This window comes from Lytechinus variegatus, chromosome 15 (assembly GCF_018143015.1).
Source record: "Lytechinus variegatus isolate NC3 chromosome 15, Lvar_3.0, whole genome shotgun sequence".
Taxonomy (NCBI): domain Eukaryota; kingdom Metazoa; phylum Echinodermata; class Echinoidea; order Temnopleuroida; family Toxopneustidae; genus Lytechinus; species Lytechinus variegatus.
In genome coordinates, this window is record NC_054754.1 from 3800561 (window position 1) to 3818176 (window position 17616).

A 17616-nucleotide genomic window follows, 5' to 3' on the forward strand; every position below is an offset into this window, starting at 1 on the left:
GAGAGTCTCCCATATTGGCCGTGCGCCTCTACTGAGTATCTTGGCCGAAATTTGGAGGGAAGCGTTAAATAATCATTTTTATAAATAATTTCAAATATAGTTTTAAAATTAAGTTGATTGATGAAAATTACGTACTGAATACATCTACCGGTACGGTAGATGTAGAAGTTTTTGGCGTGTTTTATTCCCTCACATTCATGTGATCAATTGAAAACGTCAAAATGCACTATGAAAATTGACATCACATGTACAGTAGAGGCGCACGGCCAATATGGGAGACTCTCTCCAATAGGGGAGACAATCTCCCACATTGGAGACTAGACAGGAATAACCGTCATTTCTGGGGATTTATTCAACAATTTCTGACATTTTACTGTAATCCCCATTCACAAACGGTAAAGTGTCCGTGAGGGCTCCCCATTTGTTATAACACCAGCACTTTTGTCAATCCAGAGTCCAAAGTTTGGGACTACATAACACATCGAGGTTAAACTCTAAGGATATATAAACTACAAATTAAAAATAACATACATGTAAGAGTAGTTTAAACGATATACACTGCAGATGAAAATGCATGAAAATTAAGTTGGGAAAAGCACAGCGAAATCGATCCAAATGGCAGCCAAACTATGAAATATTTACAAACGAACGGAGAGGGCGTCAACAATTTACGAATGTGATATCGATATTGCATTCCACCAGCACACCTACAAGGCAATATACGAATACAATAATACGATACACTACGACAAACGATACTAGTTTTAATATACTAGTTATAAACCTTTTCCATTTTTTTTTATTATTTCATTCAGTTTAATCAGTATTGAGTAATAAATTTTCTATATTGTATGATTTTGTAAATTTATATTGGTTATAAGTGGTGAATTTTTGTTAATGAATTTATCCACTGTAAAAATGTTAACACCAGGAGTATTTGTACGATGATTTGTATTGAACTGAATGATTAATAAATATTATAAAAAAAAAAATAAACAAAAAATAATAATAATCGCGATATATCGAGACATTAACGATAATGACGTCATTCAAGATGGCAACTTGCAAGAAAAACTGTCAGGTCAAAAAAAAAGTTATTTATATTTCCCTGATGATAGAAAACATGAAATTAGAATTTTCGCTCAAAAAAACAGTTTTAAATCGCGATCTATAAAAGTTCACTATACGTTGTCTGTAGCCCACGGGCCCCTAACTCTTCAGTCCATGTATGGTGAGTGGAGCCAACGTAGTTCAGCAGAACAACCAAAATACAGAGACTGAAGCTTTTGGTCTAATTGGAGACTTGCTTTGCAAAAGGACAAAAGAAACAACACCAACAAAAGCATGATTTTTTCCACCCAAAATTTTGTCTCACTGAGGTCAGAAGCCCATATGTTTTGTGTGTGATTGACAACAAAAATCCTTATCAAAACAAAAGTAGACTGTGAATTTTTAAAGTAGATGGTGAAAAGGGGTAATTTTTCATGAGGAATCTGCTTATCTCATTTTTATTTGCTGCCAAGGTAACCCTTTTGCTGCAAATGTAAGCAAAGGAAATTGGTCTCCAAAACTGGAGACCGTCTCTGAAATTGGATACCCAAATTCTTCACAAAAGTCTCTGATATTGGAGATAATCTCCAACATTGGAGACAGTCTCCATTCTCCAATACAATATTGGCCGTGCGCCTCTACTGATGTATGTGTTGTGCAAGGTTAGTATATAGCTTATCTCGTATGCATGTGTGAGTGGGCCCCAACATGACCAAAGGCAATTGTTGTGGACCACTCGGACCACCAAGGGCCAGGCTCACCCATGGTTTCAAATCGTCTCGTGTGTGAAGGATTCATATGCACCTGGTACACGCGAATCTTTCACACCTTTTTAGCTCAAATAACTATGACTTTACATCATAGCTACGGATTCTAATTGTGCTATGACACTTACCAAACCATATGGATCGTTTGTTGACTTCTCTTTGCTGTTTTTTTAATAAAATAAAAGCATTTTTCTCCTGATCTTCACGTAGATGCCTCTGGATCAGCGTGGATATCAATTTTTGCCTAAAGAGGGTGCGTGATATTATTCACAAGCACTAGCCGGTAGGCACTTAAGAACCAAGTTTGAAAGGATACTTGTAAAATTATTCACTCTCGCCGATGAATATTCATTAGATCGTGGTCATGCGTGTTCAATACACACTGAGTGCATGCATGCAGAGAGTTTGTATTGAACACGCATGACCACGATCTAATGTCTGTTCATCGCGAGAGTGACGTAATTTTACGAGTGTCCTTTCAAACTTGGTTCTTAAGTGCCTACTGTTTGTTTACGGTATACCGTACCTTTGTTTACAGTTTTGCAAGCTAGATGCATTCTAGGCGATCAGCATTATTTTCTTGCTCGTTCAATCCACTTTCATCATCATCTTGTCAAAAGATGGCGTACTTTACCAATAAGTATATACATGAGATGCAACCTGTTGATTTTTGGTACAATTTCCTATTATGCGCTGACAACTTGAATCGAGAATGTTCGATAGGAAACATTGATTTTCGATTGTTTGCGTACTTTCCACCGCAGTATCAAGGATAACTAAGGACGGATTGAATGGTTGACATTTGGAGGTAAGCGATAAAAACAGTTTTATAAATAATTCCTTTTTAGAATGAACTTAAAATATGAATGTTCAATTGCAAGAGTCATAGTCAGATAGTGGAGAAATATTGAAAGGACTTTGGCGTGTTTCATTCCCTCACATTCGTGAGATGAATGAAAGCGTCAAAGTCCACTATGAAATCACATACGTTGTGCGAGGTTAGTATTACTAACCTCGCATGTTCAACATGATGTTGTGTGAGTGGGCCAGGCTAAGCTAACTGACCAAGAAAAAAGATGTAGAGTCTTGATTTAATCATTTATTATATTGTCGGATGTCTGAACTCTGAATCTGATGATGAGTGTTGACTAATTTACTTACCAACGGCAACGGCAACGCTTCTGTGCGTAATTTGTAGGAATCGGCAGAGCTCCTCTTTCCTCCACGCCTTAGACGACTATAGATTAGTTAGACTCAGTCTCAGAGTCCAAGAGAGAGAGAGGGAGTAAATACTACTAGCGGCTAGCTCGGCCCGGAGCTCCTGGCTGTGCAGCTGGTCTGACCTGGCGGGGCGCGCTCCTGGCATATGTACGGTGTACCGTACCGTTCCGTAGTCCGTGGCAGCCGGCAGGAGCTGTTCTGACGCAAAACCCGACGCGAATAATACAGCTTTGAAGTGATACTACGGTGATCATGAATGATTTAGACCACTTCCAGTTATCAAAGATTTCTAAGCTATTGTTAGGCAGGGTTTTCTTTCAGTTTAAGTCTTGAGAACTCACAAATATATCAGTTTTTGAGCCGATGATAGCGTTCACTAGCTTCGGTGGCGTCTGTCCGCAACACCAACTCACGCAATGTCAACAAAATGTAATGAACGTTGAGGGCGTCAACATTGTCCAAAATTTCAAGAGTTACATCAATCTTGACAAGTTAAAAGTTTCCTGGGATTGTAATTGACCCTGTGGTAATTGACTGGGGCGGAAATCCCAGGGGGACGTGTCCCCCCTACCAATATCAAATGTCCCCCTACTAGTTTTGGTCTTTTATGATGGAAATAAATGCATCATTCACATTCGAAGTACATGTATTTTGGACTAAATGACCCTACATTTGGATGAAAACCTTTTCTTTTCTCCTTTTTGCTCGTCAAATTTGCCAGAGTGAAGAAAATAAGATAAGGGGAAGACTTGGATTACAAAAAGAATATTTTATGTCACCATATAAAATTCTCGGTTGCGCTTCGCGCTCATTGTCTGTTAGATAATTGTTCAATAAGGAGCTTAAATATCAAATTTGGAAGTCAATATACATTACACATTTCACCTCGGAAATCGAACTTACATTATTTTGTTTGATTTACAAACTGATTTTTAAAAAGTGCTCTGTAAAAATGACAGCTTCATGAGCTGAAAATTTTCTGCTCGCGCTGAGCGCTCGCAAATTTCGATTTATTAACATGATTAAGTATCTATCATCTTCGTGTATTCCATTTAGTTTGAAAAATATCCCTTTTCAAGCCTGATTGTCAAAAAGTATCAGATAGCGCTACTCGCTCGCATTTTGATTGGCAAATTATGTCTCAATATTGATTTTCATGACTGTTTATCAAAGATTTTGGCTCTCGATTTGCGCTCGCATTAATGGTTAAAAAATATTATAACTGATGCATCATCTATTCATGATTACAAAAGTGCTTGAAATTTGCAGTTTTTAGGCCATAAAATCATCAGATTTCTCACCCTCATTAGGCATTAATAAATAAGATATTGATTTAATGATTAAAATTACCCTTTTGTTTCATCTCGCGCTTATATAGCAAGAGGAATAGGAAGATAGTCATTATTTTCATATGACATGTCCTAAGGATGTCCCGGTCCTATGTCAAAACTCAAATAATAATGAAAAATATCAGCTTTTTATTAAGTGCTATCCATATCCCCCTCACAATTTTCCTATGTGCTTGAAATGTATAGCTGAAATGGACTCTTTTTTTCTGATCGGAATATCATTTAAGCTCGCGCTTCGCGCTCGCTCTGATTTTTCATGATAAAAGATATGTAAAATGCCTATATTCTTGGTCTAAATCTGAAACACGCGCATGTTTATTCAGATATTCAACTCGTTCTCTATACTTAAATCATTATCCAGTTTCAGATCACAATATCAAAAACTTTGTGCTCACATTATTAATGTAGAAAGATCCCTATTACTCATCCTTTTCATGATTTACAAAACATGAATAGGGTCCCGTTTTTAGGTCTAGAATTTTTCTGCTCGCGCTTCGCTTGCATCAATTATTTAGTTATATAGCTACACTGTTCACGATTACGAAAATTGATTAACATTTTCGATTCTTTTAGAAATGCCAAATTTTTATAACGTCTTCATGGCTACGTGCAAGGCAGTCCTAAAGAAGTTCCTTTTCGATCAGTTCAAATTAGACGTATAATATTTGGCTGCACTTTGCACTCGCATTATTAATGTACGGAAGATCCCCAATTACTCATCCTTTTCATAATATACAAAACAAGAATAGTGTCCCGTTTTTAGGTCTAAATCTCAAAACTTACCGCTCGCGCATCGCATCAATTGTTAAGTTATATACCTATTATGTTTAAGTTACAAAAAGTGCTTAAAATTTCCATTCTTTAGGTAGAAATAAAAAAAAAATCAGCTAGCGTTTCGCGCTTGCATTAATTGATTGTTGATATATGTAACGTCTTCATGGCTAACTGCAAGCAGTATATAACAAATACATTTTTCATCAGTTCATTTCTGCTCGCACTTCGCGTTCGTAGTAATTATTTAGTTGCATACACATCTTTTTCAGGATAAAAAACATTGCCCAGAATGTTCAAATGTTAGGAAAAATTCATAAAATTCCCCTCCCCAAAAAATGATTTGCTCGCGCTTCGCGCTCGCATAAATAAGGATTATGATATATATATTTATGTTGATTTATAAGAATAAAGCTAAGAAGTGACCATGAGGGCTATCCGTTCAATGAAACAAATAAAAAGCATCGATGAGCGGCCGATCAGGGATTAACATATGGCTGAAAAAAAAAATCCCCCCAATTGGCGAAGGCTGGATCCGCCCCTGTGGTCCCCTTACCTTTCTGAAAATTTCATCAAAATCAAATGTGAAATAAAAAAGTTATGACATTTTAAGTTTCGCTTATTTTTTACAAGAGTTATATGCACAATAATTTAGCCACAGGCAAATGAGAGAATCGATGATGTCCCTCACTCACTATATTTCTTCTTTTTTTTTTATTGTTTGACCCGGGGCAATGATATGTCTGTAAAGCGCTTAAAGACGTCGTTCCGATGTATTAAGCGCTATATAAATGCGGAATATTATATCATTATTAATGCAGCATTCAATTAGATTATTCCATACATATATATAATTGATAAATGCTGATGTATATTATTTAAGAGTTCAGTAATTTCAAACTGTTCTAATTTATGATTTTATTTCTATTAAGTGCATTGAGACTCCTTGAAATGCGCTATATAAGAAGTACATTATTATTATTATTATTATCATTATCATCATCATTATCACCATTATTATCAATATTTTTATTATTATTAAACAATTACTCAAAAACATCCGGTGTTCTTGAAAAAGATATTACACCAATCACTTTCAATTGTCCTTTACAAAATAAATATGTCGTATCTCTTATTCATATGTCATGTAAACGTGTATAACGCTAAATAATTGAGGGTAATAGAAATTATCTTCTCGTTATCGGTTGTTTTGAACTCAATTTAAGTTTTTTCTTTATTGAGACTTCTCTTTTTTTTGCCCCCGCCCCCCAACCGAAAAAATGATGCGGTGTACGGCCGTGAAAACAACAACAAAACAAAAACATCATCAACAACAACAATAATAATAGTAATAATAATGATGATAATACTACTATAAGGATGATAATTATAGGCCTAATTATAATGATGGTGAAAATGATAATAACAATACATTGTCTACAATAATATATTATTATTATTGTTGATTTGGTAATAATATAGTAACAATAATCATCATACGTAATAATATTGATATTAATGATAATAAAAATGAATAGTAATAATTTTCGTAACTTCACATTCATTCTAATTTCAAATTACATATAGGCCCAAATTATAAAATCATTAAAAAATGTTATGATCATGATAAAAAAAAAAATATATTGTTCTTGATTCTACTCTTAGCTTCTGGCCTAATGTTTTTCTTTTCAGTTTGTATTGAATATCTGAATAAAGAAAGTCTATTGTTGCTCTGCTTGCTCATGTGTTTTGTAAAAGTACTTTCATGCCTTTTTGACTGAGATTAAAACAAAAAAAAATACCTTATCGTCAATGTAATACAACTCGAACTTCTTTCTCTGAATAAATATATTAGCAAATCGTTGTATTGTTAATTCGTCATGTGAAGTCGCTGTGATCATTCCAGTACCTGTGGACAAAGTTAATTAGGGAACGTAACGACACATAAATTGTATAGCGCCACCTATTGCTGTAAACATTATATTTCTGAATAAAAAAATCTCAGTTCGTATAAAAGCTTGATCACACACACCCTCACACCACCCCTCACTCACACACACACATACTTTTTTAAACAAGTGCACACCAAGGTACCTATAATGCATATAGCATTTCCATTTATTTGAAAGCAGCTTAAAAGAGAATTGTACAATAATTGCTTTGCTCACGGGCATAGGTGCCGCGGCTGGGGATCGAATCCCGGACTTTCCATGTACAACCAGGCGCCTTAGACCACTCGGCAGCGGCACCTCCACACGCGCACGTGCACACACTCACACCCTCACTCACCCACAGAAGACATGCGCTGAATTTTTGAAAAAAAAGATATTCAGTAAGTGTAAATATTGTAACTTATAATGTAACTTTTTCTGATCTGAATATCAAATATATTCAGCTTGCGCTTCGCGCTCGCATCATGTGGTTAGCAAAATATGCATGGTCTTCGAGAATTCCAATGAACAATCTTTAGAATTCCCCTCTTCAGATCTGAATTAAGTAAATTTCCAGCTCGCGCTTCCCGCTCGCAATAATTATTTGATTAGTGAGATGCGTATGATAATCATGATTTACAATGACTAAAAAAGGTGCTTAATGTGTTAAGATGTAATTCTAACAAAATAAGCATACACTTCGCACTCGCATTAGATGACTATGGTGAGGCATGTATACTCTTAAAAGATTCCAAAAATATTGTCCTTAAAATGTCCCTGTTTGAGGTTAATATATACAAAAATTTCAACTCGTGCTTCTCACTCGCATTGTTTGTTTTGCAAGACATGTACGTATCATGATTAGAAAAATTTGCTTATAATGTCCATTTTTAGTTCTGAATATAAGGAAAATTTTCAGCTAGCGCTTTGCGCTCGCATTATGTGATCAGTGTGATACACATCCATTTAATGACACTGTCCATGAAATGTCACTATTACTTAGGTCGGTATACCTGGCAATTGAGCGCGCTTCGCGCGCTCACTATAATTTTGCTGGTGCCGCCCTCCCCATGCCGCGGAGGTGGACCTTATAATTATATTACCGTACTAAACCAAATGATGTATAACCTTATAGGTAGAGGTAAAACCGTCAACCAACGTCCGCGACATAACAATTAAAATATCACTATACTTGTTTAGGGGTTCAATTCATGGAATTCTCGCCAAGAGTATCGTTTTGTTTCCAATACTAAAGTTGTTAAGGATATGATATCACACGCCGATACGTGTTAAGAGGGGCATTTTCAGAATATGGAAAATACTTGTTTATAGGGTGTTTTTCGAGACCTCATGGTCGCGCGTGTATATCCACTCGTCAATGGAAGTACCCCCCTCCCCCGGAATATATTCCAACCCCTTAATACAAGATGAACATAAAAAAAAACAATCTTGATCTTGTACATTTGTAATTTAAGAATTATACTCAATTTGCCAGTAGCCAACGCTAAAGCGCGATCCAATATAGAGGGTACACCCACAAAAAAAAGTGAGTCACCTTGACTCACTTTGGCGAGTCACCAGTTTGTCCGTATAGCGAAACACTTACGAATATGTGAGTCACCATGACTCATTAAAGATGAGTCTGATCATAGAAGACTCATTTTTAATGTATCATAGTGACTCATCTTTGCCTTGCAGACTCATTTGTAATGAGTCATGGTGACTCACATAATCTAAAGACTCACTTCAAATGAGTCACCTGACTCATTTAAAGTGAGTCATTAAGACGCAGACTCATTTTTAATGAGTCGTGGTGACTCATATAATCGCAAGACTCACTTTAAATGAGTCACATTGACTCGTTTGAAGTGAGTCAGTAAGACTCAGACTCGTTTGGAATGAGTCACGGTGACTCATGTGATCCTTCTAGTGTGTCGTTATACGGACAAACCAGTGACTCATCAATGATGAGTCAGGGTGACTCACTTTTTGCCTAGGTGAGTCACATGACTCAGATGGTTTTACTTAAACGAGTCATTACTTCTGTTCGTAGATCAAGCCTCTTGACTCACTTCATGTATGAAGAAGTGAGTCAAGGCGACTTAACTGAAAATGAGTCAAATACATATGTGATAATTAAACCAAAAGAAAAGGGTGTAAAATGATGCCAAATAAAATAAATGGTCTGTTGTCATCATAGGGGCTTTCCCAAAAACGATTAATAACATTTTCCAAGTAAACATGATCATCAGCAAAATTGAATGGATCAGGAAGTCTCATTGCATGCTTTAGATGTGCCGATTATGATGGACCTACAACCAACAGATCAATAGCCTAATGCTAACTTAACAGACACATCACAATCAGTTAAAGCAAAAGAACTAGAATGTATAAATGCATTGTACATGCCATCTGATTTATTTCCTCTCAACAATAAATCTCCGGAGTCACCATCAATATTACCAAAACAAAAGTGACCATTATGCATCCGTGATGTAACCACAACAGACAGAAATGTGTTTCATGGGATAAATGTTTAAGAGTTTACTTGAAAAATAATTATGGTTGCTGTGCATTTCTTTCTATAATAAAATCTATTCTCAAGCATAGAATCCAGTCACCAAACATGTAAATAAGTGCACTGCTACCTCTCATCAAATAAAAAATAAAACTATCAAGAGAGAGTGATAGATTTTATAACTGATTGGCAACATGGTTTAACCGACTAAACAAAGATAAAGCTGTCACAAAACGTCAATTTTTCAAACTTAAGCATACGTACAAACACAATTTAAATTTAAGAATCCCCATGCATGACACGGGAATTCCCCAAATGTCAATTTTTGCTGTAGGAAAACCCACAAAAATATTTTACTACTAATAGTACAAAAGACAATTTCAAAATGTGCAATTTGGATTCTCAATTAATTCTTAAAGCACTTCGCAGAATCCCCCATTCTCTCACTGTGAAGCCCTGGTATTTTCCGCAAAATCTGCCTCCTATAGCAGCTGTATCTTCAAGCAGATACTGACCTTTTCTATTTAAATATATTTGTGCAATTTTTTTTAAAGGCAATGATAATTGTGGTGATTGGGCTATTAAGCAATACCTTTGACATGCTTGGAAGTGTGCAGATTGGCTTAAAATTAATGGCATTGCTTTGTCAAATTTATAAAATTAGTTTCAAATCAGTTGCATGTGCTTACCATCTCAATAAATGTAAACATTGAGAATTGTTTCCATCATGTACTGATGTTGGAAGCCATAATCTTGAAAAGTGCCTTTGTATAATTCTTGGAATTAAATACTAAGTTGCTTGAAACTTACAAACTAACTAAAATTCCATAGAGAACCTTTAAAATGTTGTAATTCTTCAAATTTGTGGTGTTAAACTTATTTACATGTACAGTAACAAAATGTGTACAAAAATCAAAAAGTAGAATATGAATAGCTTAGTCTTCAATTCCCCCCCAAAAAAAAAAAAAAATTGTTGACCATCTGATCTGTAAAAATTTTGGGTCCAAATATCTTTTCTTTTTTGTGTGTGCAAAATCCTATTTTATCTGTGACAAAAATTTCATTAAGCATTTATATGTAATTCTTGGGATATGAAAAGATTTCCAATTCAAGGGCCACTGAAATTGTACTGAAGCAAAGCGAAATAATGCACATACTTGATGTCTAAATTCACGGTCAACCTGTCGTATCTATTTCAATCTATTTTGCACATAAAAGACAGATACAACACCTAAGGTGATTGCACGTAGAGAAAGTGTGATCAGCTGTGTTGCAGTAGCATCACCCAAGTAATTAATTTCTATTAAACTGAAGAACTACTGGCATCAGCATTTCGGACAGCATTTAAGTCATACAGGCTTCTTACGACCTTGGATGAGGGTTGAGATGTGGAATCTATGTTCATCAGAATCTTCTGAATGAATGTGAGGGTGTTACCCATCTTGGGGGTGTATGATCAGTTGAATACATAATGGGCCGACATAAGCAGAGAGACTGCTGACATGAGGTAGGTGGTTTTCTCATAAATGACTTCATTCTCTGCTGTAATATAGGATGATTGCAGAATTTCCGTGAATTTTTCATGATCACTGCTCAGAGTCAGACCTGCACTGTCGGGCTTACTTTTGTAGATGATTTTGGCGATTGGTCCGTTTTTTATCCTAAAAAAGGGAAACATAAGTGAGAAATGCTGATTAGTTTATTTCTGGTAATGTACACAAGGCAAATTGGTTGATCCTAGTGAAAATGATAATTTCAAGGTTATGCTAATACATATACTGCTAACTGTACTGTAGTCCAAGATGTACTAGTATGATATTAAATGAAACACCATAGTATTTACTTTGATACTTTACAAATTGTAGCCTAAAGAACCGCAAGACTTACAAAATTGTAACTGTAATAGAGAATTTCTTAGCCATGGTTGAGTAAGTGTTCACTATGAATTATCATCCAAGCTCTATCAAATTACATGGATGGAAATGAATAAATTGGACTCAGAGTTGAGAAATGTACTACTTTCTTGGAAACACCAAAACATCAAGTTGAACAGTTTGTATAGCCATCAAATCATTTATATACAAGTGGAACGCCTCTGGCAGTCTCGCCTGCATTACTCATTTCAATATAGCAGCAGTGCTGACTTTGATGGTCAAAGTTCATTAAAGGACAAGTCCACCCCAACAAAAACACTGACATGGCAACACACCTGGCTCATGACATACTCCATTGAAAGTGCTTTTGTTGTTTTTTGGAAGCCCCCCAGTTATGGCCGCCACAAGTTACAGTGAGGTGAAGTCGAATTCACCTATACTTTTCTTAAGCCACTTCAAAAATTTCTAAGTGCCTTTTAAATCTGAAGTACTATTATTGCAACTTTCAATTAGAATAATATTAGCAATGAATTAATATTTTTTTTTTTTGGGGGGGGGGGTGAAAATAAGATATAGGACCTACTCTTCACTTTAAACCCCTATGAATTAAACCCTGGTGTGATATTGGTTTATAGGCTTCAGGAGGATGTTCTCAATTTATGAATCAACTCTGGAGATAATTTGAGATTCAATAAATCAATTATCATGAAAATTATACTGATGTGTAATCTTCTTTACATTGATGCTAAACAAAAGTTAGCAATCAAAATACTTAATCAAATGGGCAAAATCTAATCCCTTATTCTCATAAGTAGAATTCTATGGTAGGCAATGTTCTTTTCTTAATCTTTCGAAGGTTAGGATCTCACTGTGATAGTGAGTAATACATCATTTCAAAACTTATTAGAATTTCCTGTGTTAAAAGAGAGATTAAATCCAATATCTATTTCTTCTGACTTTTTAAGAGTTTTGTGGTGCCAGGTCTCATATGGCCTGTCAGTTGCCTGCGACAGCTTCACTCACTCACTCAAAATTCTGCTGATATTTGTATAAACCTTAAATGAATTTTAAGCATCAAACTTACCTGGCTATGCTGACAAAGCAATGCCTTCTCTCCAAAAATAGTAGGAATCAACAGAAGTGCTCCACATGATTTGATCACTGCAAAGAAAAAAAAATGAAGACTAAACTCAAGCAATGTAAATCGAACTCCAGAATATCAGTATTTTTGTGGTTGTCCATTCAGAAATATTAAAAATATACAGTATACAATATACATTTTGACCAACTGGCCTGGGTCATCCTTCTTTAACCATTTGAATTGCACATCAGGTATAAATAGAAGAGTACACTTTGGAGCCATGTAATTATTGTCTTTCTCTCTCTTGAAATTAAAATGGGGTATATGGATTTGGGGCTGGTAAAACTCGGGGGGGGGGGGGGGGCAAGTAAAGTAACTCTTTAACCATTTTCAAAGTTTTCCTCCCAAGAATAAAATTATTGCAAACCCACTCCTTATCAAACATCTCAATAACATACTTTTCCTGGTGTCTTCATTTTCTGCTGCTGCAGCCAAGATCAGGTGTTTGAGCTCCAAACCTTGCTTGGGAGTCTTGCATATCTCTAGTAATGGATCAGCATATTCAAATGTCCTGCTTCCAACTTCTGCTTAGTTGGGTCCTCTGACAGTCTCTCAAACTCTTTCAACATCAAATGAAAAGAATAAAGAGGGAATTTAAACAGGGCAGTCTTATGTTTCTCTGCGTGAAAAAAAAAGAAAAAGAATAGGTGTGTAAAAAATGGCTCAATCAAGAATAATTTTGAAGACTATGTGCAAATCTCTACACTCTTGATAAAATGACCCAACTGACTCCAGTCTTTCTTTGTCTCCACGAGTTGGAATCACTTTCATTCTATATATACAATAATCAATGTATTGAATTCATATGGAAATTTATTGGTGAACAATTACATACAGTTCTTGAAATGGGCCTATCACTTAACCCATTCACAAAGATAAGTTTTTGCATATGAGATGCTCAGTGAAATTGTCCCTTACTTGTCAGCAAGAACAAAAATTCTATTAATTAAGAACGAAGAGTAAATATTTTGCTCTTGTAAATTTTAGTACTTTGCAAATTTTGATCTCCTTTAACTATCATAATTTTAAGCCTGTACACGCTACTTACTGCATTGAGTGTGAAATGGTAGGACCTTTAGATTCTTCTCGATCAACAGACATGATATGATTGAGATCAGATAAAGATTAAAATTTCAAACTTTCTAAATATTATGTTTTCACACAATTTATTGATTATTTCAAAGATGGATACTAATAAACTAGGTTAAAATACAGAATGTGATTGCATGATCCTAGAAATGTGAACATACCCATTTCTATAAAACTTATAGCTCCAATTCTAGTTAACCCTAACTAGGCCGGGTTTTTTTTGGCTGTTCTGTGGCCGGGGGGGGGGTTCATTCAACCCCCCCCCCCCCCGGCCTGTTTAGGGTTAAGCATGGACTTGCTTATTGCAAGAATAGACCCTTGTTACACGTTAATCTAATGATAGATTCTTGAAGTTTCTTGATCTGTATTAACGCTGATTTGAACTTACCTCATCTTCATGGAAAAGGTAAGGGTACATATCCTTCAAGTAGGATTCAGTCCAGTTGCTGTTGATGATACCCTTGTGCCTATGGGCATAAGTTAGTAGATTGTCTATCATCAAGCTGTCCTGTCTTGTTTTTCTGGATTCATTCTGAAGCATCTTGATGTGAGCATTGATCGTTTCTTCATCCTCACTTTCTGGGGATGCAGGAAGGTACTTTCTTTATGCCATACATGTGTTTGCCTGCAGCTTTGTCTGGTTTGGGTGTAGTCCCCTTTCTTTGCTTCCATTTGTCCTAATGGATTATCACGTTCATGACATTTCCTGCAATTCCTGAATCTGTTGCGAAGTGACTTCTTCCAGTAGCCCTGTAAAAAAATAATAATAAAATTATAAAAAACAAATAAAATGTGCAAAAAAGAAAAAAAATGAATTGGAAATATTCTTAATGTTATTTTGATGGGATAAATGTGACATATGCTTCAGATAGTGACTGCATTTCCAAGTTAATAAAAACAAACACCACATCCATTCAAGATGGGGGCTCACATCTCAACATTATCTAATAAAAATATTCATCTTAATTATTGTTGGGAAAGGGGCACTTATCAAATTAAAAACACCTCAGTAGACCAGGAATAGGTCCTACAGTACACCTCTACATTTTTCTGTGAGAAGGAAATGCATGTAGTCTAGACTCACCCAAGGGTTCATTATGCCTGCCTGTGGGGAATCTAGGACTATATGGAATGCCAATGCTGTACACAGCACACAATTTAAAAAATCATTAAAATATCACTTTTGTGACCATAATACTAATTTCTGTACAGTTGCAATTCATTTTTCATTAGTAGCTTGGGGGTAATTTTCGTATTCACCAGAGCACTTGAAAACTTAAATTTTGGGCATATTTTTGTGTACGCCCTCTATTAGTGGAAAAATAAAGGCAAGACAATTGTAGTTTTTCAATCTCTATTTTTAATTAAGAAAAATTAATTTAAAGAATCAAATTTAATTAAGAGACAAGTTACATGTATGATAAATAGCTGTAATGGAACCTAACATTGTCAAAAAATTAAACATTAGTCCCAAAGAAAAGGAGAAAATAGGCCAAACATTGCCAACCTTATTTCACCACACAGGGGGCAGTAACACTAACAGAGAACAAGGTTATATCATAACCTTGTTCATAGAATGAGTGGTCTAGATTTGATCTACCTGACAAAAAAAACATAGGGATCGATATGTGAGAGTCATTTTGAACTCAGATTATATCGATAGGCAAGTGACAAATAATAGTAAGTGCCAGACCTATCATCCAATAAGAGCAAGAATTGAAAAATACAGGAACTTGTTCTTCTCAGTACCGGTACCATCATCAATCATATGGAACCACCTGATTTACATTGAATAAACTCGCCATCGACAAACTCATTCAATGCCATCGAAAAGACCTTCTAATCATCCCTTCGCCCTCCCTCAAGCTCACCCGATCTCAGGCTCATCCGATGCGTTCATGCCCAGGAGGCCCCTGCATCGTACACATCCAGATCCAGATTATAGGCCTAACTGTATGGTAGGGGGTCCTAAAGCTGCGCGGGTCCTAAAGCTACGCACCACTCATCGCGCATGCAGTTTTTAATGGCAAATGCGCACTTTGTGTGGAATTGTGACTGCAGAGTGACGAACGATTCCTATTCAATTTTTTCTACAGAGGCTGCAGTAAATCTCTAAATGCAGAGAACACCCACAACTGTTTTGAATTTTTGAGCTATATTCTCTTTAATTTCATATTATCCTATAATAGTATGAACATATTTTAGAAATTGAGGCACAGGAAATTCTATTTTTCTGCATGATAAATCGAGTGCGTAGCTTTAGGACCCCTTCTAAAATCGGGCGGCGAATTCAAGAGGTGTTCGGAAAACACGGCGGGATTTTCGTATTAGTGAGTTTTGTGATATTTTGTTCTTGCTTAATGATCTTTAGAATATTTGCCACAAGTTAGCGACAGATAATTTGTTCAAATATTAAAATTGGCATAGTTTCTATCGTTTGTAAACAAAGTGCGTAGCTTTAGGTCCCCCCATCATAGATGTGGTAATCTGTTTCGTAGGATGTAGGGTCCCGGGGGGTCAGGTGTCCGGACATTTTATATTTTTGAAGCCTTCTTTTTTGTCTTTTGATTAGCTTACCCTAAAAATATGAATTCAATAGTTGTAATCATCTTCTATTTTGTAATTCTCTATAATATTTCCTACATTTTGTACTAAAAATTGATGAAACTTCGCCTGTAAATTTCTTTGACTTGCTAAAGTCCGGACACACAACCTGTCCGAACACACAACAATACATATCTACACTCAATTAAACAGACGCGCAGCGGAGCTACACTACAGCCCTACAAGTACAGCCATATAGCACACACACATACACGCATCCGTCTGGTGCACGAAATCCCGCACGTAATCCTCTCAAAGTTCCACAAATCATCACCTAAATTGAGAATCAATTATTCTTGTCCACCAAATTTCCTCTCATTCTCGCGATCTTCAGCAAATTAATTTCTCAGCGGCCTACAGGTGAAATGAACAAAATTATTCTCAAAACTGCAGGATTAAAACGATTTTACTCACAGTATTCTCTTGATCCAATTCAGCAATGGCGACGTCAAACGGGAATGTTCCAGTGTGGCCAGCGCTCAAAATGAAATTATGCTAGGGAGGACCGCAAAATTATGCTAAAATTATGCCAAATGAAATAACAACATGGAGCAGCAAAAAATACTAAATTACGCTAAAATTTATGCAAAAATGGGTGAGATGACTTAACAATTTTTTGAAATCAAATGAAATAAATAAATATGTCTATATAAATAAAATAAAAACTTAGAAAAACAAAAAATTGAAAAATAAAATTTGATTTTTTTTTGAAAATTATAAAATCAAATATAAAAAAATAATAAAAAAAATTGACAATTTAATTACAATTATCAATTTTCTAAGTAGATGCAAAAATGCAATGACTTGCACGGTTCTCATGCACTGGGAGAAGCCTGAAAGAAGGGGCGGGGGGTATGAAAACCTGTATGTATCTTGTCCAGATTGTGAAGACTTAAAAAAAAAAAAATATTGGCCTGAGCCCCCCCCCCCCCCCACACACAAAATGCATCCAGCCTTGCATCGCCACTCACACCCTGCCTGTCTTTATTCTAATCTTTAATAAACAAAATAGTCAAGCTTGCTGAAAAGGGGTATAGTTCTATATTCAAAATAAGTTTTTTAGATCCTGCATGGGAATACTTGGTTGACATAGTAACCGAGGGGGAAACTTTCTTGTCGTAAGCATGTAAAATTCATGTTATATCTTTTTTTCTGTATGATGCTGCAGGAATTGCTTCAAATCTATAAAAGACGATTAACAACATTATTGAATATTTCTGTCTCAAATTTTGTGACTGCTTAAAATAAAATTTAAAAATGGTATATTTTTTTCTCAACCCATTTGTTCTTTAACTGCGATT

At 35.7% G+C, this 17616-nt stretch overlaps 1 protein-coding gene and 1 long non-coding RNA gene across 4 annotated transcripts in view; both read right to left on the reverse strand.

Annotated features, from left to right (window-relative positions):
- The window catches only part of LOC121428817 (serine/threonine-protein kinase Nek7-like), a 41451-nt gene extending 38038 nt beyond the window's left edge, over positions 1–3413 (reverse strand). Inside the window, exon 1 of one of the 3 annotated variants that reach the window (XM_041625666.1) lies at positions 2979–3413. The gene's annotated coding sequence lies outside the window, so the exon portion shown is untranslated. Of the gene's footprint in view, positions 1–1334; positions 1346–2978 lie in introns of those variants that run through there. The other 2 variants (XM_041625664.1, XM_041625665.1) reach the window with 2 other exon arrangements.
- Positions 3414–9484: 6071 nt separating this feature from the next.
- LOC121428756 lies at positions 9485–14455 on the reverse strand. Its single transcript, XR_005971832.1, has 4 exons — positions 14100–14455; positions 13021–13181; positions 12566–12642; positions 9485–11268 (listed from the first exon to the last, which is right to left on the reverse strand). It is a non-coding gene; the product is annotated as an uncharacterized LOC121428756 (long non-coding RNA).
- Between the last annotated feature and the right edge of the window lie 3161 nt (positions 14456–17616).